Source organism: Ranitomeya imitator, chromosome 1 (assembly GCF_032444005.1).
Source record: "Ranitomeya imitator isolate aRanImi1 chromosome 1, aRanImi1.pri, whole genome shotgun sequence".
NCBI classification, from domain to species: Eukaryota; Metazoa; Chordata; class Amphibia; order Anura; family Dendrobatidae; genus Ranitomeya; species Ranitomeya imitator.
In genome coordinates this window covers 672,874,353-672,901,386 of record NC_091282.1, presented here as the reverse complement: position 1 = coordinate 672,901,386, position 27,034 = coordinate 672,874,353, and the positions used below count along the sequence as shown (strand labels likewise).

General features: G+C 46.1%; 1 long non-coding RNA gene across 1 annotated transcript; it reads right to left on the bottom strand.

Moving 5' to 3' along the window:
- Window positions 1-22,463: 22,463 nt before the first annotated feature.
- LOC138658032 (uncharacterized) lies at window positions 22,464-24,311 on the bottom strand. Its single transcript, XR_011317301.1, has 3 exons — window positions 24,025-24,311; window positions 23,554-23,688; window positions 22,464-23,036 (listed from the first exon to the last, which is right to left on the bottom strand). It is a non-coding gene; the product is annotated as an uncharacterized lncRNA (long non-coding RNA).
- Window positions 24,312-27,034: the final 2,723 nt, after the last annotated feature.

The window sequence follows — 27,034 nt, the reverse complement described above, 5'->3', positions numbered from 1 at the left end:
AGTTTAGTATTGGCCTCCCCTTTGCTGAATTCTAATTTCATTTCTGTGTTCGTCATTTCCCTCTCCTTTCACAGTCAATATTTGTGGGGGGCTGTCTTTCCTTTTGGGGGTTTCTCTGAGGCAAGATAGCTTTCTATTTCCTTCTTTAGGAGTAGTTATATCTGAGGCTGTGACGAGGTGTCTAGGGAGTGTCAGGAACATCCCACGGCTATTTCTAGTTGTGTTGTTAGGATTAGGGACTGCGGTCAGTAGAGATACCACCTTCTCAGAGCTTGTTCCATGTTGCGTTTTAGCCACCAGGTCATTTCAGTGCGGCCTCTTAACCACCAGGTCATAACATTTGGCGCAAAGTATTAACTGCTCTAAATGGAGGCCAGGGCCCCTGTATATTTTTACTATCATCTATCATTTCAACAAATTTGTATTGGCAGTGCCATTGAAGGATTTAACAGCACAGACTACACAGTGTTGGAGCAAGGAGAGGTAAGTTTTGCAAGTGGTAGAGCACTGTTCGAGCTGGGGGGAACACTCTCTCGTGGTCGGCGGTACTGGCACAGGGCCCCTCACATTACGACGGTGTGTCTGACGTTGGTTGTGCACCACCACCATCAGAAACACTGTATTGTACTATGAGGGACCCTGTGCCAGTGCCGTCGCCCAAGAGTGGGTACACCCACCTGTCCAGGCAAACGGTACTCGCACGGGTGCTTGCACCAAGTGGTGACCACGGCCCTGTGGGGGGAGTCAGCCCATTTAGGGAGGTATAAAAATGGCCTATGGTGGACATTCAGCAGCTGCAAATGGAGGAATTGGAGCAGTCAGTAAGAGGAGGCCAAAAGCAAGACATTTTTCAGGCAAGCTACATGTCAGCAGGGGAAGGTGGGGCAAAATAATTTGAAATCCATGATTGGTTCATTTTAATGAAGGTTCGATCATCAACATTTCAGGTAGCCAGACGTGTGCTTTTTTCGGTCAGTATTGAACCAGCAGCACTGAAGACTCTTTCTGATAGCACACTAGCAGCTGGGCAAGCGAGCTCCTGTAATGCATATTCTGCCAATTCAGGCCAGGTGTCTATTTTACATCCCCAGTAATCAAAGGGGAATGACCTGCGAGGGAGAACATTGATAAGGGAGGAAAAATAGTTGACAAATACTGGACAAATGCTGTCTCCTGTCACTTTGAATTGATGCAGCAGTACCTGTCGTGTCTGCGGTCATTGCGAAATCACTCCACAACCTGGCCATAAAACCCCTCTGTCCAACGCCACTTCGGATTTGTGCATCTCTATCACCTCTGCCATGTTGCCCCCTGCAGCTCGTGTGAGAACCATCACCGCCTCTGTGTGCTGGGTATGCCTGAACCAAACGGTCTACAAGAGTTGCTTGTTTGTTAGCCAATATTTGCTCCAGGTTCTCATGTGGCATGATATTTTGTAATTTTCCTTTCTATCGTGGATCCAGGAAGCAGGCCAACCAGTAATCGTCATCGTTCATCATTTTGATAATGCGGGGGTTCCGTTTTAGGATACACAAGGCATACTCTGCCATGTGGGCCAAAGTTCCAGGTGTCAAACCACTGTTCTCCTCCTCCTCCTCGTCCTCGTCCAGGAGAGTTCTCTGACCAGACAATGGTTGACTGTCATCAAGGCTTCCCTCCTCCTCGGCTGCAGACGCCTGCTCCTTTATGTGCTATAAAGGCACAGATGATTGGCCTCGGGGAGACCAAAACATCCAACACCGCGGAGACACCATCACGTGTTTCTCAACGCAGTGATTTCAGAACACTGCCCCCATCCCTTATGGGAAATATGCAGATGCATGTAAAGAAGCTGCGGAGACACCATCACATGTTTCTTGACGCAAGCAGTGAATAGCCAGGCCTTTCCCCGGGAAGGAACAACCACGGGAAGGGCAGCATCCTATGAAGGAAAGCCACTTATGCCAAGCATGGTATCCATCCACAGACAGCTGTTTCGGGGTTTTTGCCCCTCATCAGTGTGGAGTAGGAATCTGGCTATTAGGAGCAGTGCCTAGTAAAAAGGCTATAAAGGCACAGATGATTGGCCTCGGGGACACCAAAACATCCAACACCGCGGAGACACCATCACGTGTTTCTCAACGCAGTGATTCCAGAACACTGCCCCCATCCCTTATGGGAAATATGCAGATGCATGTAAAGAAGCTGCGGAGACACCATCACGTGTTTCTCGACGCAAGCAGTGAATAGCCAGGCCTTTCCCCAGGAAGGAACAACCACGGGAAGGGCAGCATCCTATGAAGGAAAGCCACCTATGCCAAGCATGGTATCCATCCACAGACAGCTGTTTCGGGGTTTTTGGTCTCCCCGAGGCCAATCATCTGTGCCTTTGTAGCCTTTTTACTAGGCACTGCTCCTAATAGCCAGATTCCTACTCCACACTGATGAGGGGCAAAAACCCCGAAACAGCTGTCTGTGGATGGACACCATGCTTGGCATAGGTGGCTTTCCTTCATAGGATGCTGCCCTTCCCGTGGTTGTTCCTTCCCGGGGAAAGGCCTGGCTATTCACTGCTTGCGTAGAGAAACACGTGATGGTGTCTCCGCAGCTTCTTTACATGCTCCTTTATGTGCGTCAAACTTTGCATCAGCAGACGCATTAGTGGGATGCTCATGCTTATGATGGCGTCGTCTGCACTTACCAGCCGTGTGCATTCCTCAAAACACTGAATGACTTGACAGAGGTTTTGGAGCTTCGACCACTGCACACCAGACAACTCCATGTCTTCCATCCAACTGCCTGCCCGTGTATGTGTATTCTCCCACAAATAAATGACAGCACGCCTCTGTTCGCACAGTCTCTGAAGCATGTGCAGTGTGGAGTTCCACCTTATTGCAACGTCGATTATTAGGTGGTGCTGGGGAAGATTCAGCGATCGCTGATGGTTCTGCATACGGTTGGGGTGTACGGGCGACCGGCGGATTTGCGAGCAAAGTCTTTGCACCTTCAGGAGCAGGGCTGGTAACTCTGGATAATTTTTTCAGGAAGCACTGCACCACCAGGCTCAAGGTGTGAGCCAGGCAAGGAATGTGTTTCAGTTCTTAAAGGGCTATGGCAGCCATAAAATTCCTTCCGTTATCACTGACTACCTTGCCTGCCTCAAGATGTACACTGCCCAGCCATGACTGAGTTTGTTGCTGCAAGTACTCGGCCAGTACTGCTGCGGTGTTTCTGTTGTCGCCCAAACAATTCATTTGTAGCACAGCCTGCTGACGCTTACCACTAGCTGTTCCATAATGGGACACCTTGTGTGCAACACTGGCAGCTGCGGATGGAGTGGTCGTGCGACTGCGCACTGTGGACGAGCTTTCACTTCTGGAGGAGGAGGAGTAGAGGTGGCGAACGCCTACAGCCAACTGTTTCCTAGACCGTGGGCTAGGCATAACTGTCCCACAATGGCTGTCCCCTGTGGACCCTGCATCCACCACATTAACCCAGTGTGCCGTGATGGACACGTAACGTCCCTGGCCATGCCTACTTGTCCATGCATCTGTTGTGAGGTGCACCTTTCTACTGACTGATTGCCTCAGTGCATGGACAATGCGGTCTTTGACATGCTGGTGGATGGCTGGGATGGCTTTTCTCGCAAAGAAGTGTCGACTGGGTAGGTCATAGCGTGGTACTGCGTAGGCCATCAGGGCTTTGAAAGCTTTGCTTTCAACCAAACGGTAGGGCATCATCTCTAACGAGATTAGTCTAGCAATGTGGATGTTCAAACCCTGTGTACGCGGATGACAGGATGAGTACTTTCTTTTCCTAGCAAGAGTCTCTTGTAGGGTGAGCTGAACTGGAGAGCTGCATATGGTGGAACTAGCACTGGGGGTGGTGGACATGGCAGATTGAGAGAGGGTTGGTGATGGTATTCTTGATGTTGGCCTACCTACAGTGTTTCCTACCAAGAACCTTGTGATTCCCTGACTGCTTTGGCCTTGCGACGATACCTCCACATTTGCTGCTGGTGCTGTCCTAACCAGTGGGCTTACTGTGAGGGAAGCAATGTAGCGTTGCTGACTACCTTCATTCTGAGCAGGTGAACCAACGGTACTGGACGTTTGGTAGTTAGTCCAGGCTTGCAAGTGCATGCTGGTTAAATGTCTACACATGCATGTTGTATTTAAACTTTGGATTCTTCCCTCTGCTAAAGGTCTTTGAGCACTTCTTACAGATAACTTTGCACTGATCATTCGGATCTTGGTTAAAAAATGCCCACACTGCACTCTTCCTACTATGGATTACCTTTTCAGGCATTGCACGCTGTGCTACTTTCACCAGATGGCCACGCTGTCCTAAAACTGTTTTTGGATTTGACAAACATTTTGGCCACATACGAGCCTGCCAGATGAAAGCTGTTATGATGTACATGGCTGCTGCAGATCATCCTCCTCCGCTTCGGAGCTACTGGCAGTGGCACCCTCTTCCCCCAATGGCTGCCAATCTGGGTATACAAGTGGGTCATCTATCACCTCCTCTTCAATGTCATGTGCACCTCCCTCTGTGTCACCATGTAAGGTGCTATAGCGTTCGGGACGGGGCACCATAGTCTGATCAGGGTCAGATTCTGGCTCAGTACACTGCGAGGGTAATGTAGTGATCTGAGTCAATGGAACAGCATAATAATCTAGCTGTGGCTGTGCATCTGTGCACTCCATGTCCGTTTCATCTTGTAATGGGCTTTTAACAATTTCCCTTTCTAATCTAGGCACGGTATGTGTAAAGAGCTCCATGGAGTAAACTGTAGTGTCGCCTGCCGCATCCTTCACTTTTGGTTTGGGTGAAGGACACAAGGAAGCAACTTGTTCCTGACTGGGAGCATCCACTGGCAACTCGCTGCTTTTAGATTTCGAACCTTCTGAAGAGGAGGCGAAAGAGCAAGAGGCTGAGTCAGCAAGGAAAGCCAAAACATTTTCCTGCTGCTCCGCCTTTAAAAGCTGTTTTCTTACTGCCAGATAAAGGAGCCTTCGAGGCCTTGTGCAGCCCGACGATGACGCTGGCTCAACACCTCGAGCCTTTGGTGCTATTTTGCTTTTCCCACTACCACCAGATGCTCCACCACCACCACCACCATCAGTACCAGCTGGCAACGACCGCCCACGGCCTCTTCCACCAGACTTCCTCATTTTTGGAAAAATCTAACCAAAATAACAACCGTTATATGGTACTGTGAAACAAGGTAGAAGGTGTATATAAACTTGTGGAGAATTTTAATCTCCCATTTTTTTGGGGGGGAGACTGCAACAAAACTCAGGCGTAGTGTATTACACTACACAATGTAAGTGACAGAACGTGGCTGGAAGATGTACGACAAACTAACAGAACTGTGACGTAGAACCACTTAGTGCCAATTTAAATCTCCCTTTTATTTGGGGGAGACTGCAACAAAACTCACGCCCAGTGTATTACACTACACAATGTAAGTGGCAGAACATGGCTGGAAGATGTACGACAAACTAATAGAACTGTGACATAGATCCACTTAGTGCCAATTTAAATCTCCCTTTTTGGGGGGGGAGACTGCAACAAAACTCAGGCCCAGTGTATTACACTACACAATGTAAGTGGCAGAACGTGGCTGGAAGATGTGCGACAAATAAAACAGAACTGTGACGTAGATCCACTTAGTTCCAATTTCAATCTCCCTTTTTTGGGGGGGAGACTACAACAAAACTCAGGCCCAGAGTATTACACTACACAATGTAAGTGGCAGAACGTGGCTGGAAGATATATAAAAAAATACAAGGGCTGTAGTACAATTTCAATCTCCCTACAATGATCTCAGGACAAGTATGGCAGCAATAAAAAGGACTGCTGCACACTAAAGTGTGGACAAAGAAACAAGAGAACTGTGCAGAAAGGAGCAACAGGATTTTTGCTTTGAAAAAAGCAGTTGGTTTGCACAGCGGCGTGCAAAAAGCAATGCAGCTATCAGGGAGCCTTATAGGGCAGCCCAATAAGCTACAGCGCTGAAGCACAAAAAAAAAAACTCCACTGTCCCTGCAAAGAAAAGGTGGTGTTGGACAGTGGAAATCGCTACAGCACAAGCAGTTTCGGGGTTAATCTTCCCTAACTATATCCCTTGTTCTGATGAAGCTGCAGCAACCTCTCCCTGTGCTAAGATCGGCAGAAGTAAGATGGCGGTTGGCGTGCACGCCCCTTTATAGCCCCTGTGACACTGCAGAAAGCAAGCCAATCACGGTCATGCCCTTCTCTAAGATGGTGGGGACCGAGACCTATGTCATCACTCTGCCCACACTCTGCGTCCTCCTTCATTGGATGAGAAATGGCGCTTCATACGAAATGTGAATTTGGCGTGAAGATCGCCGACCTCATGGCCGATCCCACACTAGGTGTGAGCAGGCAGTGTCGGCACATTAACCATGAGTACTGGTTAGTATTTTTATGCACTATGCACTTTTCAAACTTCTGAAACTGCTTTTTGTGGGGAATATTTGTAGCATATGAAATGTCTTCTACTTAGGCCGGCGTCACACTACCGTGTTTTACGGACGTAAGAGGGGTGCTGAAAATACGGATTGCATACGGTACAATGCTTCTCTATGCCCCTGCTCCTATCAGCCGTATTTTACTGATCCGTATTATACGGTCTTCTACGGCCGTAGAAAATCGCAGCATGCTGCGTTTGTCACCGTATTGCACAAAAAATCCGCCAATGAAAGTCTATGGGGGCCAGAAAAATACAGATTACACACGGACCAGCAGTGTGACTTGCGAGAAATACGCAGCAGTGTTAGAGAGAAAAGCCGACAATTCAGCGCGGTGTACAGTAAAATCACACTGACAGCTTACAATAGAATAGGTAGAATAAATGTGTACACATAGAATAGGTATATATATATATATATATATATATATGTCAGTTAGACTCATATATGTATATATATATATTAATATTTCATACAGCGCTAGATAGCTTTACAGCCGGTTATTCAATTGCCGACCTTTGCTATCGCCTTCCTAAATCCGACATGATATGAGACATGGTTTACATATAGTAAACCATCTCATATCCCCATTTTTTTTGCATATTCCACACTACTAATGTTAGTAGTGTGTATGTGCAAAATTTGGGCGCTCTAGCTATTAAATTTAAGGGTTAAAAGGCGGAAAAAATTGGCATGGGCTCCCGCGCAATTTTCTCCGCCAGAGTAGTAAAGCCAGTGACTGAGGGCAGATATTAATAGCCTGGAGAGGGTACACGGTTTTTGGCCCCCCCTGGCTAAAAACATCTGCCCCCAGCCACCCCAGAAAAGGCACATCTGGAAGATGCGCCTATTCTGGCACTTGGCCACTCTCTTCCCATTCCCGTATAGCGGTGGGATATGGGGTAATGAAGGGTTAATGTCACCTTGCTATTGTAAGGTGACATTAAGCCAAATTAATAATGGAGAAGCATCAATTATGACACCTATCCATTATTAATCCAATAGCATGAAATGGTTAATAAAAGCACACACATTTTAAAAATTATTTTAATGAAATGAACACACAGTTTGTTTGAATATTTTATTGTTCTCTCAATCCACCTGAAGACCCTCGACCTGTAACAAAGGAAACATAATAAACCAACAATATACATACCTTCCGATGATCTGTAACGTCCCATGATGTAAATCCATCTGAAGGGGTTAAAATATTTTACAGCCAGCTATAATGCGCTGTGCTCCTGGCTGTAAAACCCCGGGGAATGAATGGAAACTAGGTCAATGACCTGTAGTTACCTTCATTCGCGGTGATGTGCCCTCTGCTGGATGTCCTCATATGAACTCGAGCCTGGGAACTTGTCTGATTTTTTTTTCCCACGCTCAAAGGACAACCAGAAAATTTTATATGATTTTCTAATTATTCATTTCAAGTAGTTTTTTTCTTTTTGGTCGGTATTTAGGTTGATTATTTGCTTGAAGTTTATTTAATTGATATTTTGGGGTATTTTCCTTATCGGATTAAACAGTTAATACTTTGCACCTACTACCACTGTCTGCTACTCAGCAAAGGAGCGCACCCCAGTACCTAGCTATGCCGCCTGTTTAGTTCTCTTACCAATTTTGAACTGCTTTTAGCCTTGTTCATCATATCTCAGCCATCCTTGCCCCCATACACTCTATACGCCTCGCCGATGGTATCCATATAGCAGAACAGGGGGGAACAATTTTCTGGCACTTTTTCCCCAATCACGCTAGCCAGTATAGCGAACGCCTTTATCCAATTATTGAATGTGCAAGGAATTAATCGAAATCTTCTTTTGCCCTCATCCTCCTTTTTTGACTTGTCCCTTCTAACTCTATCTAAATTAAAACGTTCCAGTGGGAGTAGTGAAAATATTTCTAGATATTCCCCCTTCCAAATCCTCTCCCTTACCTCCTGCTTTAAATGTGCCCCCAGCAGCCCTTAAAAACAGACATAAACTTCACCTTTTGCCGCATCCCCCAAACGCACTGTTTCTTCTTTCTCTTCTTCCCCACTATCAACCGTCACACATACCTGACCCATTACCTCGCTGCCTGATATGGCCATGTCCCCAACCATCGTAGTAGCCCCTGACGCCACACTCTGCACTACGGAACGTGAATCTCGACCTCTTCCTGCTTCCCCCATACCCCTTAAATTACCTAACCAAGCTGCCGATGGGGATGACGTGCCCTGATTACTCCCCACTTCCCATAAACAAACCAACTCTTTTAAACTTTGCAATAAAACACCGGAGCCGCCACTAGCCCCCCCAACAAATCTTCACAAATCCTCCCCCCCTTGCATTCACGTTTGAGGCTAGTGCCAGTAAGTAAAATGAAGTACGTTCTCTATCACCTAGCTGCCTGTGTGCTGTGTTCCCAGCAGCCGCCAATCCAGCATCCTGAAGCAATCTCTCTGGGCGCGCTCCTCTTCCATCACCTTGCTGTCCCGTGGCTGGTGATGTATTGTACAGCCGGCCCGACTCGACTGCTGCGTCCTTCATGTCCAAGAATCCCGCTTGTCCTGCATCGAATCCGGATGCTGATCCTCTTCTCCTGGGCGAGCATCCCGATCCATGTTCCCCCCCTTTCACCCCCAAGTGGCTGAAGATTCCCTCTCGCCTGTTACCGAATCAACCCCTACAGCCCTGCGCTCAGCACCGCCCCCCTTTGCCTCTCAGCTGTAGTACAGGGCCTTTGAACTCTGCTATCCGGAGCAGCAGCAGCTAGTGAGCGGAAGGAGTCCTCATGCCGCCACTCACCAGCCGCCCTGCATGCTGGGGCCTGCGCCGCCCACTCCTCTCTTGTGCCAGATGCCCGCCGAGGCAGGGCCTGAGCAGAAGGTGCCCCTGCCGTCCCCGCCTCTGGATCCCTGGCTCCTGATGCTGCCGGTAAGTGATCAGATTCCCGGCTCCCCCCTGACCGAAGGCGCCTGATCAGCAGGCCCTCGTGCGCTCCTCCGTACCGCTCTTCCACGCCGAGTGGGCCCGTTCCTGGTTGGGCAGCGGCCGCTCCTGGTCCCGGCTCCCCACTTCCTCTGGACGCCATAGCTGCGAGGGAGGCCAACACCTCCCCTTGTTGCAGGTCCCGCCGACGTGGTGGATTCCTCCCAGCTGCTGGACCACACCATTGGTAACACATTATGCCGTAAAGGTTTAAAATCCTACAGCGCCTGCAACATTCCCCTGCTCAAGAAGGCACATGTGCAGGCCCGTCTGAAGATTGCCAATGAACACCTGGATGATTCTGTGAGTGATTGGAAGAAGGTACGGTGGTCAGATGAGAAAATAATTGAGGTCTTTGGCATTTACCCAACTCGCCGTGTTTGGAGGAAAGGAAGAGAAATGCTGTCTATGACCCAAAGAGAACCGTACCCACTGTTAAGCATGGAGATGGAAACATTATGTTTTGTGCATGTTTCTCTGCTAAGGGCACAGGACTACTTCACCGCATCAGTGGGAGAAAGGAAGGAGCCATGTACCGTAAAATCCTGGGTGACAATCTCCTTCACTCTGCCAGGATATTAAAAATGGGTCATGGCCGGGTCTTCCAGCAAGACAATGACCCACATCATAAAGCCAATGCAACAAAGGAGTGGCTCAAAAAGAAGCACATTAAGGTCATGGCATGGGTTGGCTAGCCTGTCTCCAGACCTTAATCCCACACAAAACATGTGGAGGGAGTTGAAGCCCCGAGTTGGCAAGCAACAGCCTCAAAATCTTACTGATTTAGAGATGATCTGCAAAGAAGAGTGGAGCAAAATTCCTCCTGACATGTGCACAAACCTCATCATAAACTACAAAAAACATCTGACTGCTGTGCTTGCCAACAAGGGTTTTGACACCAAGTATTAATTCTTGTTTGCTAGAGGAATCAAATACTAATTTCTCACGGCAAACTGCAAATAAATTTATATAATTTATACAATGTGATTTTCTGGATTTTATTTTTGATATTATATCTCTCAGTGTTAAAATTAACCTAACCTTAAAATTATGGACTATTCATGTCCTTGTCAGTGGGCAAACTTACAAAATCAGCAAGGGATCAAATAATTATTTCCCCCCACTGGACAAGTCACTATCCTGGAAAGAATGTGTTTTAACATTTTTTCCAGTAAAATCTATTTTGCCTACGGTTTTGTATGTTTTGTCGTCACTCCGTAAAAGTGACTTAATACTCTGACAACATTGTTCCCAGCAGTGACCTGGGATTGTAGAAAAAACGCATCCTGAAAAAGTGCTTGCAGGATGCATTTTTTTTCTCCATTGACTTGCATTAGCGTCACATGCGACAGTTGCGCCGTGTTGTGGCGGACCGTCGGCTGCAAAAAACGTTACATGTAACGTTTTTTGCTGCCGACGGTCCGCCATATCCGACCACACATGCGCGGCCGGAACTCCGCCCCCACCTCCCCGCACCTCACAATGGGGCAGCGGATGCGCTGGAAAAATGCATCCGCTGCCCCCGTTGTGCGGCGCATTCACTGCTAGCGTCGGTACGTTGGCCCGACGCACTGCAACGGGCCGTGAACGACGCTAGTATGAAAGTAGCCTTACTTAGGTCGAGCACCTGAATATTACGATTTGCGTGACTTGAATAATGAGTACCCAAGTATTTTAGTGCTCACTCATCACTATTCTGGACATCCTGGTTTGATGCTGCTCATTGAGTACTCTTTGCCAGCAAGCCAGCCTTTCTCGTTATCCGCTATAACAGACAACACAGGAAATAATTATATTCACCATGCAAGACTGCAATCTTGATGTTGTGCAACACATATCGCCTTAATACTTTCTACATTTGTTTACTTATTCTCACTTCTTTAGTGCCATCATATTTAACAGCATTTTACAGACATCATATTCAATGTTCCCATTGGGGCTCACAATCTAAGTTCCCTATTGGTATGATGTTGGTTTTCGATAGGAAACTCCCAACTCGGATGGGACCCACACAAATATGGGGAGAAAATGCAATTTTCTTGAGGATTTGAATCCAGGAACTGAGCTCTGTAGTCCTGCAGTGACAATCTCTGAGGCACCTGCTTTGGCTTGTTTATCAAAAGGATAGATTGCTTTGGGTGAAAGCCCCTTGTCTGTTCATTTTGATGTGTAATTTCTGTGTGTGCTGTGTATCTCCCTTTAACAGCAACACCACAAAAAGACGACTAAGAGTCCTCCAAAGATTCAAGAATTAAAACAGAAAAAAAATGGGCAGCAGTGTTTACCCGCCCAGGTCTCAATTTAGTTTAGTGTTAGGACTTGTAATGAGAGAGTATACTCGTTGCTCTGTTTTTCCCGAGCACGCTAGGGTGGTCTCCGAGTATTTGATTTTGATTGTGATTTAGTTTTTGCCTTGTAGCTGCTAGACAGCTTGAATACATATGGGGATCTCCTAGCAACCAGGCAACCCCCACATGTACTCAGGATGGCTAGCAGCCGTAAATCATGCAGCTGCGACGACAAAGACTAAATCTTCGAGAACTCACAAATACTCAGAGACCATCCAAGCATGCTCGGGAAAACCCGAGCAACGAGTATACTCGCTCATCACTAGTTAGGACTAAAGATGGGTGAGCTCAAATAGTAATGTTTGGTGCCCGAAAGGAACAACTACTGTTCGGGCACAGACGCCGAACACGGACTTCACCAGGCAGTTAGATCACCGCTAACACAGTGAGAAAAAGTCTCTTGCTGCAGAGGTGAGCTCACTTCAGTTCACCAGAAGAATTTCATTGCGGTGAGCTCGCCTCTGCACCACCGTCACTGATGCTGCGCTCGCATTAGCTCATTCATGAGTGGTTCTCAATCTGGACAGTCACATCTTGGCACCATCCAGGTTGAAAACCAGTAATCCCAAGACATGGATTATGGCGTGGGACAGAACAATTGTACAGGGAAGGGATATTGTGTTTTTTTTAATTTTTGTTTTATTACAGGAGATGAGGGATTTAATGGAAAGAGCATTAGGTGAGTATAACTGTGTTTGTTATTTTTAAATAAAAAATGAAAAATTTAAAAACTTGTTTTGTTTTAATTTCAAATAAAGGACTTTATTCTGGCTGTGTCTTTATTTACAATATAACTATAGGATTAGTAATGGATAGGCGTCTTGTAGACGCCTCATCATTACTAAATGTGGGCTTGATGTCACCGGACACAACAAAGGTAACATCAACCCCACAAATATGAACGCCACCGCTACAGGACAAGTGGGAAGAGTCTTGCAAAGTGCCAGAATCGGTGCAGCTAATAGAAGCACTTTTTATGAGTGGCCGCAGGCTGATGTTTTTAGACTGGGGGGCCAATATCCATGGCCCCATACCAGCCTGAAAATACCAGCCTCCAGCTGTCTGTTTTAGCATGGCTGGTTGTTAAAAATGGGGGGACCTGTTGTGAGTTCTGTTTTTGGGCTCCCTCTGGTGGCTACTGATGGTACTGGGTGACTTGTCTTTCCTGGGTCTCTGGGTTCCACCTGTTCCATCAGGATATGGGAGTTTCCTATTTAACCTGGCTTTGCTGGCATTTCCTCGCCGGTTATCAATGTATCCAGTGTGTCTTGTTACCTCTGCTCCCTGCTCCTAGAACCTTCTGGTCAAGCTAAGTTTGGATTTTCCTGTTTTGGTGTTTTGCTTTATTTGGTTTTTAGTCCAGCCTGCAGATATGTGATTCTCTGCTGCTGGTTGCTCTAGTGGGCTGAAATTGCTCCTCATGTACCATGAGTTGGCACATGAGTTCAAGTAATTTCAGGATGGTTTTTTGAAGGGTTTTTCGCTGACCGCGCAGTTCACTTTTGTATCCTCTGCTATCTAGCTTTAGCGGGCCTCATTTTGCTGAAACTGTTTTCATACTGCGTATGTGCTTTCCTCTCATTTCACCGTCATTATATGTGGGGGGCTGCTATTTCAGTGGGGTATTTCTCTGGAGGCAAGAGAGGTCTGTGTTTCTTCTAATAGGGGTAGTTAGATCTTCGGCTGGAGCGAGACGTCTAGGATCATCGTAGGCACGTTCCCCGGCTACTTTTATTTGTGTGTTAGGTTCAGGGTCGCGGTCAGCTCAGGTTCCATCGCCCTAGAGCTTGTTTGTATCTGTGCTTGTCCTTTAGTGATCCCCTGCCATTGGGATCATGACAGTATAACCGGCCCACAAAGTGTTAATTGTATTGGCTGAAGTAGGAGGATAAGTAGTCTGAGGAAGTTTTTTTTTTTTTTTTTTTTCCCTCTTTCCCTCAGAGTTTGCTGCCTAGCCTTATTGCAGCCTGGCTACTTCCTCCTCCTCTTAATCTTTGAATGGCTCTGATCTCAGCTGTTTATCATGGACGTCCAGAGTTTGGCTTCCAGCCTGAATAATCTTGCCGCTTAGGTTCAAAATATACAGGATTTTGTTGTACATGCTCCTATGTCTGAACCTAGAATTCCTGTCCCAGAGTTTTTTTCTGGAGATAGATCTCGTTTTCTGAATTTTAGGAACAATTGCAAGTTGTTTCTTTCTTTGAAATCTCGCTCCTCGGGAGACCCTGCTCAGCAAGTCAAGATTATTATATCTTTCCTGCGGGGTGACCCTCAGGATTGGGCATTTGCATTGGCACCAGGGGACCCTGCGTTGCTTAATGCGGATGCGTTTTTTCTGGCATTGGGTTTGCTCTATGAGGAACCTAACCAAGAGATTCAGGCTGAAAAAGCTTTGTTGGCCCTCTCTCAGGGGCAAGATGAAGCAGAAATTTATTGTCAAAAATTTCGGAAGTGGTCGGTGCTTACTCAGTGGAATGAGTGCGCTCTGGCTGCAAAGTTCAGAGATGGCCTTTCTGAGGCCATTAAAGATGTTATGGTGGGGTTCCCTGCGCCTACTGGTCTGAATGAGTCTATGACTATGGCTATTCAGATTGATCGGCGTTTACGGGAGCGCAAACCTGTGCATCATTTGGCGGTGTCGTCTGAACCGTCACCTGAGATAATGCAATGTGATAGAATTCAGTCCAGAAGTGAACGGCAAAAGTATAGGCGGAAAAAAGGGTTGTGCTTTTATTGTGGTGATTCAGCTCATGTTATATCAGCATGCTCTAAACGCACAAAAAAGGTTGATAAGTCTGTTGCCATTAGTACTTTACAGTCTAAGTTCATTCTGTCTGTGACTCTGATTTGTTCATTATCATCCATTTCCGTCGATGCCTATGTGGATTCAGGCGCTGCCCTGAGTCTTATGGATTGGTCATTTGCCAATCGCTGTGGGTTTAGTCTGGAGCCTCTGGAAGTCCCTATTCCTTTGAAGGGAATTGACTCTACACCTTTGGCTATGAATAAACCTCAGTACTGGACACAAGTGACCATGCGTATGACTCCCGTTCATCAGGAGGTGATTCGCTTCCTGGTACTGTATATTTTGCATGATGTCCTAGTGCTTGGTCTGCCATGGTTACAAACTCATAATCCAGTCCTTGACTGGAAATCAATGTCTGTGTTAAGCTGGGGTTGTCAGGGGGTTCATGATGATGCACCTCCAATTTCTATCGCTTCATCTACTCCTTCTGAGATTCCTGTGTTTTTGTCTGATTATCGGGATGTTTTTGAGGAGCCTAAGCTCAGTTCGCTTCCTCCTCACAGGGATTGCGATTGTGCTATAAATTTAATTCCAGGCAGTAAATTTCCTAAAGGTCGTTTGTTCAATCTGTCAGTGCCAGAGCATACTGCTATGCGGGATTATGTTAAGGAGTCCTTGGAAAAGGGACATATCCGTCCATCTTTGTCCCCTTTGGGAGCAGGTTTTTTTTTCGTGGCCAAAAAAGATGGTTCCTTGAGGCCTTGTATAGATTATCGTCTTTTGAATAAGATTACCGTAAAATATCAGTATCCTTTGCCATTGTTGACTGATTTGTTTGCTCGCATTAATGGGGCTAAATGGTTCACTAAGATTGATCTTCGGGGTGCGTATAATCTTATACGAATAAAGCAAGGTGATGAGTGGAAAACCGCATTTAATACGCCAGAGGGCCATTTTGAGTATTTGGTAATGCCTTTCGGACTTTCTAATGCTCCTTCAGTCTTCCAGTCCTTTATGCACGATATTTTCCGTGAATATCTGGATAAATTTATGATTGTGTATTTGGATGATATTTTGGTTTTTTCTGATGACTGGGAGTCTCATGTTCAGCAGGTCAGGAAGGTGTTTCAGGTCCTGCGGGCCAATTCCTTGTTTGTAAAAGGCTCAAAGTGTCTCTTTGGAGTCCAGAAGATTTCTTTCTTGGGGTATATTTTTTCCCCTTCTACTATTGAGATGGATCCCGTCAAGGTTCAGGCTATTTGTGACTGGACGCAGCCTACATCTCTTAAGAGTCTACAGAAGTTCTTGGGCTTTGCTAATTTCTATCGTCGTTTTATAACTAATTTTTCTAGTGTTGTTAAGCCTTTGACGGATTTGACTAAGAAGGGTGCTGATGTTGCTGATTGGTCTCCTGCGGCTGTGGAGGCCTTTCAGGAACTTAAGCGCCGGTTTTCTTCTGCTCCTGTGTTGCGTCAGCCAGATGTTTTGCTCCCTTTTCAGGTTGAGGTTGATGCTTCCGAGATTGGAGCGGGGGCGGTTTTGTCACAGAGAAGCTCCGATTGCTCAGTGATGAAGCCATGCGCGTTTTTTTCTAGAAAGTTTTCGCCGGCTGAGCGGAATTATGATGTTGGTAATCGGGAACTTTTGGCCATGAAGTGGGCATTTGAGGAGTGGCGTCATTGGCTAGAGGGTGCTAGACATCGTGTGGTGGTCTTGACTGATCACAAAAATTTGATTTACCTTGAGTCTGCCAGGCGTCTGAATCCTAGACAGGCTCGTTGGTCACTGTTTTTCTCTCGTTTCAATTTTGTGGTTTCATACCTGCCAGGTTCAAAGAATGTGAAAGCGGATGCTCTTTCTAGGAGTTTTGTGCCTGACTCCCTTGGAAATTCTGAACCCACTGGTATCCTTAGGGATGGGGTGATTTTGTCTGCTGTCTCCCCAGACTTGCGACGTGCTTTGCAGGAGTTTCAGACGGGTAAACCTGATCGTTGTCCGCCTGAGAGACTGTTTGTTCCGGATAATTGGACCAGTAGAGTCATCTCCGAGGTCCATTCTTCTGCGTTGGCAGGTCATCCTGGAATATTTGGTACTAGAGACTTGGTGGCCAGGTCTTTTTGGTGGCCTTCCTTGTCGAGGGATGTGCGTTCTTTTGTGCAGTCTTGTGAGGTTTGTGCTCGGGCTAAGCCTTGCTGTTCTCGGGCCAGTGGATTGTTGTCACCTTTGCCTATCCCGAAGAGGCCTTGGACGCACATTTCCATGGACTTTATTTCGGATCTCCCTGTCTCTCAAAAAATGTCCGTCATCTGGGTTGTGTGTGATCGCTTTTCTAAAATGGTTCATCTGGTCCCCTTGCCTAAGTTACCTTCCTCCTCTGAGTTGGTCCCTCTGTTTTTTCAGAACGTGGTTCGTTTGCATGGGATTCCTGAGAACATCGTTTCTGACAGGGGATCCCAGTTTGTGTCTAGATTTTGGCGGATGTTCTGTGCTAAGATGGGCATTGATTTGTCCTTTTCGTCTGCATTCCATCCTCAGACGAATGGCCAGACTGAACGAACTAATCAGACCTTGGAAACTTATTTAAGGTGTTTTGTTTCTGCTGATCAGGATGACTGGGTTACCTTTTTGCCGCTGGCCGAGTTTGCCCTTAATAATCGGGCTAGTTCTGCTACCTTGGTTTCTCCTTTCTTTTGTAATTCGGGGTTTCATCCTCGTTTTTCCTCTGGTCAGGTGGAACCTTCTGATTGTCCTGGAGTGGACATGGTGGTGGATAGGTTGCATCGGATTTGGAGTCATGTGGTGGACAATTTGAAGTTGTCCCAGGAGAAGGCTCAGCAGTTTGCTAATCGCCGTCGCCGCGTGGGTCCTCGACTTCTTGTTGGGGACTTGGTGTGGTTGTCTTCTCGTTTTGTTCCTATGAAGGTCTCTTCTCCTAAGTTCAAGCCTCGGTTCATCGGTCCCTATAGGATCTTGGAAATTCTTAACCCTGTGTCGTTTCGTTTGGATCTCCCGGCATCGTTTGCTATTCATAATGTGTTCCATCGGTCGTTGTTGCGGAAGTATGAGGTACCTGTTGTTCCTTCGCTTGAGCCTCCTGCTCCAGTGCTGGTGGAGGGAGAATTGGAGTATGTTGTGGAGAAGATCTTGGATTCTCGTGTTTCCAGACGGAAACTCCAGTATTTGGTCAAGTGGAAGGGTTATGGTCAGGAGGATAATTCTTGGGTGGTTGCCTCTGATGTTCATGCTGATGATTTGGTTCGCGCTTTTCATAGGGCTCATCCTGGTCGCCCTGGTGGTTCTCGTGAGGGTTCGGTGACCCCTCCTCAAGGGGGGGTACTGTTGTGAGTTCTGTTTTTGGGCTCCCTCTGGTGGTTACTGATGGTACTGGGTGACTTGTCTTTCCTGGGTCTCTGGGTTCCACCTGTTCCATCAGGATATGGGAGTTTCCTATTTAACCTGGCTTTGCTGGCATTTCCTCGCCGGTTATCAATGTATCCAGTGTGTCTTGTTACCTCTGCTCCCTGCTCCTAGAACCTTCTGGTCAAGCTAAGTTTGGATTTTCCTGTTTTGGTGTTTTGCTTTATTTGGTTTTTAGTCCAGCCTGCAGATATGTGATTCTCTGCTGCTGGTTGCTCTAGTGGGCTGAAATTGCTCCTCATGTACCATGAGTTGGCACATGAGTTCAAGTAATTTCAGGATGGTTTTTTGAAGGGTTTTTCGCTGACCGCGCAGTTCACTTTTGTATCCTCTGCTATCTAGCTTTAGCGGGCCTCATTTTGCTGAAACTGTTTTCATACTGCGTATGTGCTTTCCTCTCATTTCACCGTCATTATATGTGGGGGGCTGCTATTTCAGTGGGGTATTTCTCTGGAGGCAAGAGAGGTCTGTGTTTCTTCTAATAGGGGTAGTTAGATCTTCGGCTGGAGCGAGACGTCTAGGATCATCGTAGGCACGTTCCCCGGCTACTTTTATTTGTGTGTTAGGTTCAGGGTCGCGGTCAGCTCAGGTTCCATCGCCCTAGAGCTTGTTTGTATCTGTGCTTGTCCTTTAGTGATCCCCTGCCATTGGGATCATGACAGGGACCCCACATTGTTTTTTAAAACATTTATTTAAATAATTTAAAAAAACAGTGTAGAGACTCCTCTTTCTTGACAGCTGAAGTTTGCAGCCTTTAACTGTGAGGTTTGCCTGGCTGCTTATCAAAAATACAGGGGAACCCACACCATTGTTAAATTTTTTAAATTATCTATTTAGAGTGCAGGCACTGGCTGATGAATATTCCCATCAGCCGCTGTCTGCTCTCGCTGTTATTAGTGGCAACAGGTGTCAGCTGATGGGAGTAGTAGACCCATCAGCCTACACCAGTGAACGGAGGTAAACTTTTTATTTCTGATAACAGCTGCAGGCTCACACTGTCATTTAACTGCATGAGAACAGCAGCAGTCTGACCGGTCGTAATGATTTTACCACTGATCAGAAGCAGTGTTTGCCACGCTGTCATACACATGACAGAGTGGCAAACACTGGATGTTTGGGCTCCCCATTCAATTGAAAGGGGCCAGGTTTGGGTTCGAGTTTGGGTACTGTTCTAGTACCCAAAACTGAACTTTTTTAACCCCTTCATGACTGGAGCTTTTTCGGTTTTGTTATATTTTTTTTCCACCTCTTTTTCAGAGCCATAACTTTTTATTTTTTCATCAATATGGCCATGTGAGGGTTTACTTTTTGTGGGACGAGTTGTGCTTTTGAACAACACCATTGGTTTTACCATGTTGTGTGCTAGAAAATGAGAAAAAAATTCCAAGCGCGGTGAAATTGCAAAAAAAGTTCAATCCTACACTTGTTTTTTGTTTGGCTTTTTTTGATAGGCTCACTAAATGCTAAAACTGACCTGCCATTATGGTTCTCCAGGTCATTACGAGTTCAGAGGCACCAAACATGTCTAGGTTTTATTTTATCTAAGAGGTAAAAAAAAATTCCAAACTTTGCAAAAAAAAAAATCTAAATTTTCCGATACCCGTAGCACCTCTATTTTTTGGGATCTCGGGTTGGGTGAGGGCTCATTTTTTGCTTGCCGAGCTGATGTTTTTAATGATGCCATTTTGGAGCAGATATGTTCTTTTGATCACCCATTATCACATTTTAATGAAATTATGCGGTGACCAAAAAAACGTAATTCTGACGTTTTGACTTTTTTTTAATGCTACGCCGTTTAGAGATCAGGTTAATCCTTTTTTTATTGATCGGGATTCTGAACGCAACGATACCAAATATGCATAACTTTGATTTGTTTATTGTTTTACTTTGAATGGGGCAAAAGGGTTGTGATTGAAATTTTTATATATTTTTTATTTTCCTTTGTTTTTTTACTTTTGCCATACTTCAATAGTCTCCATAAGATCGCCTCTATGTAGCTGAATTGCTGAGTTGCTATGAGCGCTGACCACAGGTTTTGAGCACTTTCTGGGGAGCAATTTTTAGAATGGTGTCACTTTTGGGTATCTTCTTTCATATACACCCCTCAAAGTGACTTCAAATGTGATGTGGTCCCTAAAAAAAATGGTGTTGTAAAAATGAGAAATCGCTGGTCAACTTTTAACCCTTATAACTTCCTAACAAAATAAAATTTTGGTTTCAAAATTGTGCTGATGTAAAGTAGACATGTGGGAAATGTTACTTATTATGTATTTCGTGTGACTTATCTCTGTGATTTAAGGGTGTTAGGGTTGGCGGAACGCACCGAGTATATGTATTATTAAGTGAGTTCGCAACCCAGGGTCAACCGTGCAGGAGAGGAACCTGCTGAAGGCAAATGGCGGCGCAATATGGCGGTATAAGCAAACTCTGTTAACTCCATAGGGTCGCTAGGAACAAGATGCTGCGCCCTGTTAACCTCACAGAGGTACACAGCTACCAACCAGAACAAACTGTGGTCATGCAGTCAGACAAAACAGACAAACAACTCCTCACTGGAGGTGCCGGTATTCTAGCGGCTTATTTAAGCCAAGGCCCTGAATACACTCATACAAACTCCTCACCGGAGGTGCCGGTTTTCTAGGGGCTTATTTCAGCCAAACCCTAACTGCATCCAGACATGACCACACTGGCGCTGAGCTCATAGACATTGGTTTGATACTAGTGGGGCCATGCAAAACTTTTACAGTTGCAGCAACTTCAGGACCTTCCTAAAGGACCAATGGGAGCTGCTGCAGTATCTGAGCATGTGACTCCCGACCTCCAATGAGAGGTCTTACCCTGGGCATGCTCAGAAGGGGAAAAGCAGGACTTAGTCCCAGAGACGTCTGCTCGCCGCTGACCAGTACTGGCTACAAAGGCAGAGCCTGGAAAAACAGTAGTAACCAGTCGCCCAGTATCAGCCTGATCCAGATGCTGGGACCGATATCTCCGCTGAGCAGGCTCCACTGCGACTGGAGAAGAATGGGAGTAGTAAGTTACTCAGACGAGGGCACCATCCAATATTCTAATACCTGTGCTCAACCTGCTGCATGTCAAATACAAGACGCATAGAACAAAAAGAGCAAAGGAACATGCAATAACGCAGGGATCACAAAAATATCACAAAGTTTATTAATAACATATTTCAAGCCACATATACAAATTTAAAAACACTTAAAAAACAACACAAACGAAAATAATACAAGTTAACCCAAAAGAAACCACACAGAGTTCCCAAGCCCCACCTCACTCCTCTTTAGAGCTGAACCTTTCCTATTATTAATCTGGCAACAAATATTATCAAACAATAACTTGCTCTAATACACCTGCAGATGCATGAGCAAAGATCCCCAATCCAAAGAGAAAGATATTATTAAGGGGGTACTGCAGGAACAAACAAAGCTATTGTCGAGCCCAAAGGGAGGTATATATAATACTATAAAGAACCCACAATAATCACAATCATAATACACCCCAACTGGACAGGCTCATATTACATGATCAAGGTACAATCATACCGCTCCGGAGAACATTTTGCGAGGAGGCAGCCGGTTCCCATGTGGTCAAAACCCGACGCGTGTCGTCACAATAGTGACTTCATCAGGGGTAACAAGGATACTGTGGCTAACAAACACTGAATTATATAGTCATCACTTACTTAACGATCACATACAGCTGTGTAGGGTATCCGCAAGGCGCCAGTCACTCCAGCACGATCCCCGAATGCCGGCGTCCCGGAAGTCCTAACTGCGCATGCACGGTGGTCACCTAGACAACATGACTCCACCATACATCGCGCACATACAAAGGCGTGATGAGAACAATCATCCACCGTAACTAGCAGAGTCTGCCCAATCCCCCGCATCACTGGAGGTAAATGATCTCAAAATATTCCCAATCAAGGGCCCCCGTATCCACTATATCCTGACGTAAGTCCGGAAGTGCCCATATCCCCGCAAGGCGGGGGAATAGTTTCCATGGTACCGCACCAAACAAACCTTTTGTGCGCAAACTCCAAACCATCGCCGCACATCCAACGCACGCGCGCCCCACTCTCTGGTATATTGAAGAAGGGACAAACACCGGGACGGTGCGCCGCTACGACGGGGCCCCATCGCGCATGCGCACCGCCCACAATTGGCCCAACCTCAAAGGTACTACCTAAGTACTCATCGCTCGAAACACCAGGACAACCACTTATCATAGGCTCCTCCCAGTGGACTCCTAAGTCCCCAAACAGAGGCAGGTATAGACCCACATACACAATACTGATGGAAAAAGTGGGTCAAACATTAAATCATAGCCACTAAAACCCCTCTATTTAGTATACAACCCATAGCCCAAAAATTATACATAGGGTGATATTCAAAGACCCATTGTTTTGTATCCACTTGTCTCAATAGAGCCTATCATGCCACAAACCCTGACTACCGCAAGGTATAAACAGAAGCATAAATGGAGGAGCCCTAAAGGGTAAATACAGACCGGCATAAGATCTATACCATTTATCTTGTAAAGTTTTAGTTGTTTTTAATTATATATAAAATACATATAAATCCCGTACCCCAGAAGACAACCAAAGACAAATATAACTTGACACTTATTTGGCCGCACCACTGAAAGATCCAGAAATAACGAGGCTAAATGGAAAGGAGTACACAAGAAAACAAATGCCTCTCAAAGTTGTTTATAAAACCCCGTAAATAACAGTTCTTCATTCAGTCCCCTCGGTGCGAGACTTTTCAATCTGTAGATCCATTTGGATTCACAACGTAACAGTTGATTAGTCAGATTGCCTCTTCTGATGGTGGCATTCACGTTCTCAAGTCCCATCACTTTCAGGCCTCCAGGGTTACCACTATGCGCTTCCAGAAAATGTCTCGCCACTGATGTCAATTTCTTCCCCCTTGAGAGGTCCCGTCCAGCCATGTTGATATTCGAAATGTGCTGCTGACATCTCCTCCTCAGTTGTTGGGATGTCTGGCCCACATATAGTTTAGGGCAATCACATATTAGCACGTACACAAGATTTGTCGACCTGCAGTTGAAATAACAATTGCATTTAAGCGGAAATGGTAATATATCAATCAAAATTTCCTCTCGTGCAATCATAAATTGGCACACATTGCACCCCCCACAGGGAAAAGTGCCCCTAATTTTCTGACCTGTCCTTAGTTTATTTTTGGGGCGTTGATAGTGACTATGACACAATTGATCTTTCAAATTAGTGGCCCTTCTTGCCACCACTTTAGGAGATGGTGTAATGTGTAGTGCCAATTTGGGTTCACTGAGAAGAATGTTCCAGTTCTTATTCAAAACTCTGTAAATCTCAGACCACTGATTATTATAGGTCGTAATCAAACAAAGCGGTTGAGTTGATTCACGCTCCTGTCGACAAAAAAGGCTAGATCTATCCTTTTGCTTCGCAGCCTGAAACCCCCGAGAAACGATTTTCCGCGGGTATTGCCTACTGGTGAAACGTGTAGTAAGATCTCCCGCCAGTCTTAAAAAGTCATCAGTGGAACTACAATTCCTGCGAAGTCTCAAAAACTGACCTTTAGGTATACCTTTCTTCAGATGCACCGGATGAAAACTGGAATAATGAAGAAGGTTATTTGTAGCAGTCAATTTCCGATATAAGCAGGAAGAGACACGATTTTCTTCTATTGTGAGCTTGATGTCCAAGAAGTCTATGGTTTGTGAGGAGATAACAGAGGTCTGTTTAATGTTGAGCATGTTAGAGTTCAAGTCCTCAATAAATTCCTCACAAGCAGATTGTGACCCCGTCCACAAGAACACCACGTCATCTATATACCGTCGCCAAGTGGCAACATTACTTGAAAACATTACATGTTTATACACCACGGTCTCCTCCCACCACCCCAAAAAGAGGTTTGCGTATGAGGGCGCACACCGCGCCCCCATCGCAGTCCCGGAAATTTGTCTATAGTACTTTCTATCGAAGACAAAATAATTTTTATCCAAGACAAAATGCAACAATTCCAGTAGGAAAAGATCATGCTCACCATTCCCATGTTGTTTATTCAGGTGGAAGGAGACCGCTCGAATGCCAAGGTCGTGGGCTATGCTTGTGTACAAGGATTCAACATCCAAACCAACCAGCAGGGTACCCTCCCGTACCGTCAAGTCTTCAAGATGCATCATTAGATGTGCTGAGTCCCTTATGTAGGAGTCCAAGGAAAGGGCCAGGGGTTGCAAAAAATGGTCTAAATAAATACATGGTCTTTCCATAATGCCACCAATACCGGACACTATCGGCCTCCCCGGAGGCCTGTCAAGTGACTTGTGGACTTTCGGCAATATATAGAACGTGGGAACCACCGGATGGTGAGTAACTAGAAACTCCGCTTCCCTCTTATTCAGAATCCCCTCTCTCGTAGCCTCTCTTATAAGATGATCCAGTTTACCCTTAAATACCCAAGTAGGGTCCAAGGGAAGAGCATGATAGTTGTTCATATTGTTCAATTGTCGCAGCACTTCAGTCAAATACATTTCATGAGGCCAAAGAACAACATTCCCTCCTTTGTCTGCCTCACGGACTAGGAATTCTGTGTTATTACTCAGCTCCTTCAAGGCTCTCCTTTCTCCAATACTCAAATTGTTATGGAGAAGAATGGGAGGGCGCAGCAGAAGTGGTTCGAGAGTCCCCCTGTGCAGAGTCAGGAACTCGACACCTAACAAAGGGCATACAAATTGGAGAATTGCAAAATTTTCTCCAAATTTCCTTTTTTTCACAAATAAACGCTAGTTATATCAAAGAAATTTTACCACTAACATGAAGTACAATATGTCATGATGAGAAAACAGTCTCAGAATCACTGGGCTCCATTGAAGTGTTCTAGAGTTATAAAAAATTGGCCCTGTAATTAATGTGCAAACCAAAGGTGGTTAATGCTGTGTATCTGTGAAGTGTTCTGAGTTATACTAACAATGCAGCACTTTAAGAGTTAAAGGAGTTGTCTACTACTAGGACAACCCCTTTTAGGTCTGAATGTGTAGCATGGATAAAATTAAAACACTTATACTCACCTCCCATGCCTGCACCGTTCCAGCAGTGTCAGCACTCGTGTTTCTGGGGCACACATGTGGTTGTTATGATATGTGAGTCCTGTACCCAACAAGTGCTGGCATTACTGTTCCAGCCGTCGAACAATTCCACCATCAAGAGGAAGTCAGAGAGTAGCTGTAGCCCCGACTTCCTCTTTATGTTCGATTTGTTCTAAAGCGGGGGCAGTGCTGGTTGGGTGCAGTGCTCACATATCATAACAACCACACTTGAGCCCCGGGAACGAGAGTGCCAACATGGGAGGCAAGTATAAGGCTAGGTTCTCACTAGCGTTGTGCAGTCCGTTCAACAAATCCGTTAAACGGACTGCACTAACGCAAGTGCTGACTTTGGCACTGTGCTAGCGCAGATGGAGCATCTGCTAGCTCCATCTGCGCTAGCAGTGCGCTAGCAGTGACGGACCCGGAAATGCTGCAGCCCGCGTCTCGGGTCCGTCACTCAATGACGGCACATCGCTAGCGCACGCCCATTGTGGGCGTGCGCTAGCGATGCGTTCGCCATTGCAAGTAATGGCGGCATTAACGGACTGCGCTACACCGCGTTATGCCGCGGTGTAACGTAGTCCGTTAAACGGGTTCGCACAACGCAGTGTGAACCCAGCCTAAGTGTTTTTGTTTTATAGGTGTTAAACATTCAGATCAAGAAGGGTGTGAAGATGTGAGGTTGTTGGTTATAAAAATCACCTAGGCAGGTTAACGATGCAATTATTTTTTATTCCATCCATCCATGGTTGTACAAAAAATCCAGGTAGATGGCCAAAATACAATGTCTACAGTCCACAAATTCCCAATATGAGATTGGTAGTTCCACTAGCCTCGTAGCAGGCGATAACCACTGTCTACCAACTTTTGGCTGGCCCACAGATTTAGTATCTCCAGCCGGTATAGTGTGCAGTCATGGCCTATGTTCCCCAAGACGATGGATATCCCGACCATAGCTCATGGATACCCCACCAGCCAACAATCAATCTCCAAAACTCCATAGATCCTGCATCCATCCCAGTCGTGGATCATCTTACATCGAAATCCCCCCAATCACTGCCTGATTCAACCCTATGTCTTTTTCTCCCGCCCCCTTAAACATTTCCTTTAGCTCAAAGAACAAAGCATATTCCATCAGCTGGGACTGTGAGACCTGCCGTGTGTCCCCTGTGTCTACTATCCCCAACCACACAATGGGTCTAGGTTTGGGAGTATAATGGGAGTGAGACCTTGATACAGATGAGATTGATAGAGTCTGGTTAGGTTTACACAAGATCTAGCCTGCTCGTCTTCCTCTGCTGGCTGCCACTGAAGAGAAACATTGATTCCTGAGGATGAACTGATGAGCAAGAAAATAACTAATTAAACACATCAAGCAAATTAACTATTAAAGTACAATAATATTGATGTAACCAGTGCTCCGTGCAGGAAAAAGGCTCCATGTCTTAGAGCTGTGGACTCCGCTCTACTTCCATTCGTCCTATAGTCTTTAGCAAGCAGCCGTATCCTTACAAAGCGGTTGTCCTAACAGTGGACAACCACTTTAACCTGTAGATTGGAGGGGAGAGAGATTTGGCATAAGTTATTTAACCCCTTTCTGCCATTAGACGTACTATTCCGTCCATGTGGGGTGGGACCTACTTCCCAAGGACGGAATAGTACGTCATAGGCGATCGGCCGATCGCGGCCGGGTGTCAGCTGCTTATCGCAGCTGACATCCGGCACTATGTGCCAGGAGCAGTCACGGACCGCCCCCGGCACATTAACCCCCGGAACACCGCGATCAAACATGATCGCGATGTGCCGGCGGTGCAGGGAAGCATCGCGCAGGGAGGGGGCTCCCTGCGTGCTTCCCTGAGACCCCCGCAGCAACGCGATGTGATCGCGTTGCTCCGGGGGTCTCCTACCTCCTTCCTGCAGCAAGTCCCGGATCCAAGATGGCCGCAGATCCGGGTCCTGCAGGGAGGG